Here is an 8606-nt window from a genome sequence, read left to right on the forward strand (position 1 = left end):
AGGACCACTGTCATATAAACTACTAGTGGAGTCCCAATTAATGTAGTGATGTGTGCAGTAAGGGTTTTGTTTTTGTTTTTTTAAATCATGTACTCTGAACTTTTCTTTTCACAGGGTCTCCTTCAAATTTCTGGTTTTAATTCATACGGTTTCGTAGTTTTTAAAATTCGGTGTGCACAGCTTTTTTCAAGAGTGAAAACTGAACGCAGAGTTGCTTCATTCATCTCTTTTTTTTTTTTTTTTTTTTTTTTACCATTTTGCTCAACAGAAAATGATTTTCAGGTGCATGTGCTTTAAGGTGCTTTGCTTAATTGAGCGTGTGACAAAGACTGCAACGCCCAAAGACATATGATGCATAATAAACAAACAGAGCTCACAACCTTCAGCGTTTGTATGTCTTTTTCCATTTAATTTGTGCTTTGAGCAGGGCAGTTATTTGAAACATTGCACTTGGATGCTTAAGACGCGACAGAGAGGATTCAAACGATTCCACAGCTTGCGCATGATGTGCTGCTTTCAGCTGTCCCGGAGGAGGTCATGGCATCCACTGGAAATCACTTGATGCTCGTCTTCTTCCTTTCGCAAAAGACAAAACAGATCCACCTTAACGTACTTCAGTCTGAACACGAAAAAGGAAGGGTGGCATCATTGAAAATGAGTCCTGTAAGACATAAGAAATGTTCTCAGTTAGAATGTTCTTCCCGCTGGATGCATGCACTTCTGTTTATTAACCGCTTTCTCTTTTTGCGGGGTTGTCCGTGTTTGAAATGAAGCAATGTTTCAAAAGCACCCATAGTTGTTGTCTGTCCTAATGAATCAAATAGATCCCCGTGATGTTGCAGCTATGTGAACAGATAACATGCTAAAATGTTCAGAGGCGTCTCTATACACACGCTGCACGCATACAGCACACCTTGAGCCAAGAGAGCTGCGTGGCTCACAGGTAAGAGCGCCGCCTCACGGTTCAGAGCTTGTTGGTTCGAACCCAGCCGAGCTCTTTGTGCAGACGATTCAGGGAGCCCGACCTTTAACTAGCTTATCGTAACGTCAAACAAACAGTGAAATACAAGTTCCAGCACGCCTCACTCCAAGAGATCTGTGGCTCACTGGTCAGAGCACTGCCTCACGGGTTCAGAGGTTGCTGGTTCAATCCCAGCCGGATCTCCGCGTTACGTGTGAATGGCGCATGGAGTGCGTGTGCTGTGAATGAATGAGGGACGGGGATGGCTCGGGTCCCCCGAGCCCGGCACCATGTCCAGCGGGGTTATGCTTCTTGATTTCAAAAATTGAAATTTGCCTGTATAAAAATTTGAGCCGCCGTCCCTTCCGCCCGCTTAGGTTACCATCATTTGCTTTCTAGAGGAGTGACCCAAAAAGAAAATGATGGCAACCTACGCATCAACTACACAACACGACACAAAACAAGCCTCACCCGTCCTTCAGCACACGTCCATCATTACAGCCACTGTCTGTCCTCACGCTCCAGAGCTCTGCTTCCGTTCAACACCTCTCTTACTCTGCAGGGGCAACACAGATGGATAAAGACTTTAATTTCATGTCGCGTGGACCAGAAGAGTTGGTTTTAACACATTATGGAAAACAAAAATAATACAATTCTATATGTTTTAGACAAACATGCCAAGATACTATTCAGGTACACAAAACAAATTCACTACACCTTTTCTACGGTCTTTAAAGCAAAAAATGTTTAAGTGGTTAAAATAGGGATGCAATTATTCGCGCAACACTCTGATGTCGCGCTTTCGAATCAAATGATTCACAAAACGCCCTTTCAAATCCGGTTCTGACTCAAATGATTCGAATCCCAATACGTGATCCGATTCGGCATCGCGTTTTGAATCAAACGATTCTCAAAACGCGCTTCGAAATCCTGTTCTGAATCAAATGATTCGCGATACGATTCAAATCACTTGGTTCAACTAATAATGTTCCCGGCCCTTTTAAAAAACAGCCAATCCGGAAGGAGAGGCGGCGCCGTAAATCCACTCCCATTGGTCCGACTCGTTAATCAATCACACTGTTTGACAGCACGTAAACACACCCTTCATCACTTGAACACAAAACACGGTACCGTATTGTTCTTTAAATCACTTTACATGTGTTCAGTTGCAAATGTTCTCCGCCTGCCAAGTAGAGTTTGATCGTTTACGTTAGATGCGAGTCACGGCGACAACGATGCATTCGATTTACAATTTCAGAACTGCATTTATTTCAACACTATTAACGTGTTTGTGGTCGACTGAACGATCGACCGACTGCCTGATAACCTCAAAATATCACGTTTCGACTAACGTTTGCTGTGTGAACGCGTGTAGTGCTTGTGTTTATGGGAGCTTTCGGTAACTCACATTGACGCGAACTGTCGTGTTTTCTTCCCAGGTTTCTACTTCTTCTGATCAGTCGGGGTTGAAGTCTCTGAAAGGCGCTTCTGCCGCCTTGTGGAGCGGATGAAAAACGCAGTTCACTTTACTACCAGCTGTCGTGTCACAGCCTCATCAGACTCAACGTTGTTACAAATTAATTTGCTGGCTATATTCCCAAGTAACACGTGCGTGAATAAATATTCAAGTACTCAAGTTCCGTATTTGTTAAGTGTGAATAAAGGCTTGTGACGAATCACCGGCTCCCTCTTGTGGCCCGTTACGCTAAAAGCGCAAAGCCGAGGCGGTTCATATTTCAGAAGTTGGGTGTTTTTTTTTTTTTTTTTTTTTTTCCCCAAGTAAGACGTTCAAGGGAAAAAGAAGAAAGCAAGCAATGTAAGGACCACTGTCATATAAACTACTAGTGGAGTCCCAATTAATGTAGTGATGTGTGCAGTAAGGGTTTTGTTTTTTGTTTTTTTTAAATCATGTACTCTGAACTTTTCTTTTCACAGGGTCTCCTTCAAATTTCTGGTTTTAATTCATACGGTTTCGTAGTTTTTAAAATTCGGTGTGCACAGCTTTTTCAAGAGTGAAAACTGAACGCAGAGTTGCTTCATTCATCTCTTTTTTTTTTTTTTTTTTTTTTTACCATTTTGCTCAACAGAAAATGATTTTCAGGTGCATGTGCTTTAAGGTGCTTTGCTTAATTGAGCGTGTGACAAAGACTGCAACGCCCAAAGACATATGATGCATAATAAACAAACAGAGCTCACAACCTTCAGCGTTTGTATGTCTTTTTCCATTTAATTTGTGCTTTGAGCAGGGCAGTTATTTGAAACATTGCACTTGGATGCTTAAGACGCGACAGAGAGGATTCAAACGATTCCACAGCTTGCGCATGATGTGCTGCTTTCAGCTGTCCGGAGGAGGTCATGGCATCCACTGGAAATCACTTGATGCTCGTCTTCTTCCTTTCGCAAAAGACAAAACAGATCCACCTTAACGTACTTCAGTCTGAACACGAAAAAGGAAGGGTGGCATCATTGAAAATGAGTCCTGTAAGACATAAGAAATGTTCTCAGTTAGAATGTTCTTCCGCGGGATGCATGCACTTCTGTTTATTAACCGCTTTCTCTTTTTGCGGGGTTGTCCGTGTTTGAAATGAAGCAATGTTTCAAAAGCACCCATAGTTGTTGTCTGTCCTAATGAATCAAATAGATCCCCCGTGATGTTGCAGCTATGTGAACAGATAACATGCTAAAATGTTCAGAGGGGCGTCTCTATACACACGCACACGCATACAGCACACCTTGAGCCAAGAGAGCTGCGTGGCTCACAGGTAAGAGCGCCGCCTCACGGTTCAGAGCTTGTTGGTTCGAACCCAGCCGGAGCTCTTTGTGCAGACGATTCAGGGGAGCCCGACCTTTAACTAGCTTATCGTAACGTCAAACAAACAGTGAAATACAAGTTCCAGCACGCCTCACTCCAAGAGATCTGTGGCTCACTGGTAAGGGCACTGCCTCACGGTTCGGAGGTTGCCGGTTCGAGCTCGCCGAGGCTGTCTGTGACAGGAGGGCTAAAGCTTTAACTATAGACTAGTGTTATGTCACACAAATACAAGTTCCGGCACAACGGACGACAAGAGATCTGTGGCTCACTGGTCAGAGCACTGCCTCACGGGTTCAGAGGTTGCTGGTTCAATCCCAGCCGGATCTCCGCGTTACGTGTGAATGGCGCGCATGGAGTGCGTGTGCTGTGTGAATGAAGGGACGGGGATGGCTCGGGTCCCCCCCGAGCCCCGGCACCATGTCCAGCGGGGGTTATGCTTCTTGATTTCAAAAATTGAAATTTGCCTGTATAAAAAATTTGAGCCGCCGTCCCTTCCCGCTTCGCTTAGGTTACCATCATTTGCTTTCTAGAGGAGTGACCCCCCAAAAAGAAAATGATGGCAACCTACGCATCAACTACACAACACGACACAAAACAAGCCTCACCCGTCCTTCAGCACACGTCCATCATTACAGCCACTGTCTGTCCTCACGCTCCAGAGCTCTGCTTCCGTTCAACACCTCTCTTACTCTGCAGGGGCAACACAGATGGATAAAGACTTTAATTTCATGTCGCGTGGACCAGAAGAGTTGGTTTTAACACATTATGGAAAACAAAAATAATACAATTCTATATGTTTTAGACAAACATGCCAAGATACTATTCAGGTACACAAAACAAATTCACTACACCTTTTCTACGGTCTTTAAAGCAAAAAATGTTTAAGTGGTTAAAATAGGGGATGCAATTATTCGCGCAACACTCTGATGTCGCGCTTTCGAATCAAATGATTCACAAAACGCCCTTTCAAATCCGGTTCTGACTCAAATGATTCGAATCCCAATACGTGATCCGATTCGGCATCGCGTTTTGAATCAAACGATTCTCAAAACGCGCTTCGAAATCCTGTTCTGAATCAAATGATTCGCGATACGATTCAAATCACTTGGTTCAACTAATAATGTTCCCGGCCCTTTTAAAAACAGCCAATCCGGAAGGAGAGGCGGCGCCGTCGTCCACTCCCATTGGTCCGACTCGTTAATCAATCACACTGTTTGACAGCACGTAAACACACCCTTCATCACTTGAACACAAAACACGGTACCGTATTGTTCTTTAAATCACTTTACATGTGTTCAGTTGCAAATGTTCTCCGCCTGCCAAGTAGAGTTTGATCGTTTACGTTAGATGCGAGTACGGCGACAACGATGCATTCGATTTACAATTTCAGAACTGCATTTATTTCAACACTATTAACGTGTTTGTGGTCGACTGAACGATCGACCGACTGCCTGATAACCTCAAAATATCACGTTTCGACTAACGTTTGCTGTGTGAACGCGTGTAGTGCTTGTGTTTATGGGAGCTTTCGGTAACTCACATTGACGCGCGAACTGTCGTGTTTTCTTCCCAGGTTTCTACTTCTTCTGATCAGTCGGGGGTTCGAAGTCTCTGAAAGGCGCTTCTGCCGCCTTGTGGAGCGGATGAAAAACGCAGTTCACTTTACTACCAGCTGTCGTGTCACAGCCTCATCAGACTCAACGTTGTTACAAATTAATTTGCTGGCTATATTCCCAAGTAACACGTGCGTGAATAAATATTCAAGTACTCAAGTTCCGTATTTGTTAAGTGTGAATAAAGGCTTGTGACGAATCACCGGCTCCCTCTTGTGGCCCGTACGCGTAAAACGCAAAGCCGAGGCGGTTCATATTTCAGAAGTTGGGTGTTTTTTTTTTTTTTTTTTTTTTCCCAAGTAAGACGTTCAAGGGGAAAAAGAAGAAAGCAAGCAATGTAAGGACCACTGTCATATAAACTACTAGTGGAGTCCCAATTAATGTAGTGATGTGTGCAGTAAGGGTTTTGTTTTTGTTTTTTTAAATCATGTACTCTGAACTTTTCTTTTCACAGGGTCTCCTTCAAATTTCTGGTTTTAATTCATACGGTTTCGTAGTTTTTAAAATTCGTGTGCACAGCTTTTTCAAGAGTGAAAACTGAACGCAGAGTTGCTTCATTCATCTCTTTTTTTTTTTTTTTTTTTTACCATTTTGCTCAACAGAAAATGATTTTCAGGTGCATGTGCTTTAAGGTGCTTTGCTTAATTGAGCGTGTGACAAAGACTGCAACGCCCAAAGACATATGATGCATAATAAACAAACAGAGCTCACAACCTTCAGCGTTTGTATGTCTTTTTCCATTTAATTTGTGCTTTGAGCAGGGCAGTTATTTGAAACATTGCACTTGGATGCTTAAGACGCGACAGAGAGGATTCAAACGATTCCACAGCTTGCGCATGATGTGCTGCTTTCAGCTGTCCGGAGGAGGTCATGGCATCCACTGGAAATCACTTGATGCTCGTCTTCTTCCTTTCGCAAAAGACAAAACAGATCCACCTTAACGTACTTCAGTCTGAACACGAAAAAGGAAGGGTGGCATCATTGAAAATGAGTCCTGTAAGACATAAGAAATGTTCTCAGTTAGAATGTTCTTCCCGCGGGATGCATGCACTTCTGTTTATTAACCGCTTTCTCTTTTGCGGGTTGTCCGTGTTTGAAATGAAGCAATGTTTCAAAAGCACCCATAGTTGTTGTCTGTCCTAATGAATCAAATAGATCCCCCGTGATGTTGCAGCTATGTGAACAGATAACATGCTAAAATGTTCAGAGGGGCGTCTCTATACACGCGCACACGCATACAGCACACCTTGAGCCAAGAGAGCTGCGTGGCTCACAGGTAAGAGCGCCGCCTCACGGTTCAGAGCTTGTTGGTTCGAACCCAGCCGGAGCTCTTTGTGCAGACGATTCAGGGGAGCCCGACCTTTAACTAGCTTATCGTAACGTCAAACAAACAGTGAAATACAAGTTCCAGCACGCCTCACTCCAAGAGATCTGTGGCTCACTGGTCAGAGCACTGCCTCACGGGTTCAGAGGTTGCTGGTTCAATCCCAGCCGGATCTCCGCGTTACGTGTGAATGGGCGCGCATGGAGTGCGCGTGTGCTGTGTGAATGAAGGGACGGGGATGGCTCGGGTCCCCCGAGCCCGGCACCATGTCCAGCGGGGGTTATGCTTCTTGATTTCAAAATTGAAATTTGCCTGTATAAAAATTTGAGCCGCCGTCCCTTCCCGCCATTAGGTTACCATCATTTGCTTTCTAGAGGAGTGACTTCAAAAAGAAAATGATGGCAACCTACGCATCAACTACACAACACGACACACAAAACAAGCCTCACCCGTCCTTCAGCACACGTCCATCATTACAGCCACTGTCTGTCCTCACGCTCCAGAGCTCTGCTTCCGTTCAACACCTCTCTTACTCTGCAGGGGCAACACAGATGGATAAAGACTTTAATTTCATGTCGCGTGGACCAGAAGAGTTGGTTTTAACACATTATGGAAAACAAAAATAATACAATTCTATATGTTTTAGACAAACATGCCAAGATACTATTCAGGTACACAAAACAAATTCACTACACCTTTTCTACGGTCTTTAAAGCAAAAAATGTTTAAGTGGTTAAAATAGGGGATGCAATTATTCGCGCAACACTCTGATGTCGCGCTTTTCGAATCAAATGATTCACAAAACGCCCTTTCAAATCCGGTTCTGACTCAAATGATTCGAATCCCAATACGTGATCCGATTCGGCATCGCGTTTTGAATCAAACGATTCTCAAAACGCGCTTCGAAATCCTGTTCTGAATCAAATGATTCGCGATACGATTCAAATCACTTGGTTCAACTAATAATGTTCCCGGCCCTTTTAAAAAACAGCCAATCCGGAAGGAGAGGCGGCGCCGTCGTCCACTCCCATTGGTCCGACTCGTTAATCAATCACACTGTTTGACAGCACGTAAACACACCCTTCATCACTTGAACACAAAACACGGTACCGTATTGTTCTTTAAATCACTTTACATGTGTTCAGTTGCAAATGTTCTCCGCCTGCCAAGTAGAGTTTGATCGTTTACGTTAGATGCGAGTACGGCGACAACGATGCATTCGATTTACAATTTCAGAACTGCATTTATTTCAACACTATTAACGTGTTTGTGGTCGACTGAACGATCGACCGACTGCCTGATAACCTCAAAATATCACGTTTCGACTAACGTTTGCTGTGTGAACGCGTGTAGTGCTTGTGTTTATGGGAGCTTTCGGTAACTCACATTGACGCGCGAACTGTCGTGTTTTCTTCCCAGGTTTCTACTTCTTCTGATCAGTCGGGGTTTGAAGTCTCTGAAAGGCGCTTCTGCCGCCTTGTGGAGCGGATGAAAACGCAGTTCACTTTACTACCAGCTGTCGTGTCACAGCCTCATCAGACTCAACGTTGTTACAAATTAATTTGCTGGCTATATTCCCAAGTAACACGTGCGTGAATAAATATTCAAGTACTCAAGTTCCGTATTTGTTAAGTGTGAATAAAGGCTTGTGACGAATCACCGGCTCCCTCTTGTGGCCCGTTACGCGAAAACGCAAAGCCGAGGCGGTTCATATTTCAGAAGTTGGGTGTTTTTTTTTTTTTTTTTTTTCCCCAAGTAAGACGTTCAAGGGGAAAAAGAAGAAAAAAGCAAGCAATGTAAGGACCACTGTCATATAAACTACTAGTGGAGTCCCAATTAATGTAGTGATGTGTGCAGTAAGGGTTTTGTTTTTGTTTTTTTAAATCATGTACTCTG

At 43.8% G+C, this 8606-nt stretch overlaps 3 long non-coding RNA genes across 3 annotated transcripts; all 3 read right to left on the minus strand.

Annotated features, from left to right (window-relative positions):
• Window positions 1-381: 381 nt before the first annotated feature.
• Window positions 382-2424, minus strand: LOC122342468. The gene is made up of 3 exons (XR_006250576.1): window positions 2370-2424; window positions 1433-1517; window positions 382-661 (listed from the first exon to the last, which is right to left on the minus strand). It is a non-coding gene; the product is annotated as an uncharacterized LOC122342468 (long non-coding RNA).
• An 879-nt stretch (window positions 2425-3303) lies between these two features.
• Window positions 3304-4643, minus strand: LOC122343306. Its single transcript, XR_006250752.1, has 3 exons — window positions 4625-4643; window positions 4379-4463; window positions 3304-3440 (listed from the first exon to the last, which is right to left on the minus strand). It is a non-coding gene; the product is annotated as an uncharacterized LOC122343306 (long non-coding RNA).
• Window positions 4644-6249: 1606 nt separating this feature from the next.
• Window positions 6250-7485, minus strand: LOC122343248. Its single transcript, XR_006250733.1, has 3 exons — window positions 7406-7485; window positions 7160-7244; window positions 6250-6380 (listed from the first exon to the last, which is right to left on the minus strand). It is a non-coding gene; the product is annotated as an uncharacterized LOC122343248 (long non-coding RNA).
• Between the last annotated feature and the right edge of the window lie 1121 nt (window positions 7486-8606).

The sequence above is a fragment of the Puntigrus tetrazona genome, chromosome 4 (assembly GCF_018831695.1).
Source record: "Puntigrus tetrazona isolate hp1 chromosome 4, ASM1883169v1, whole genome shotgun sequence".
In the NCBI taxonomy this organism is placed as follows: Eukaryota; Metazoa; Chordata; class Actinopteri; order Cypriniformes; family Cyprinidae; genus Puntigrus; species Puntigrus tetrazona.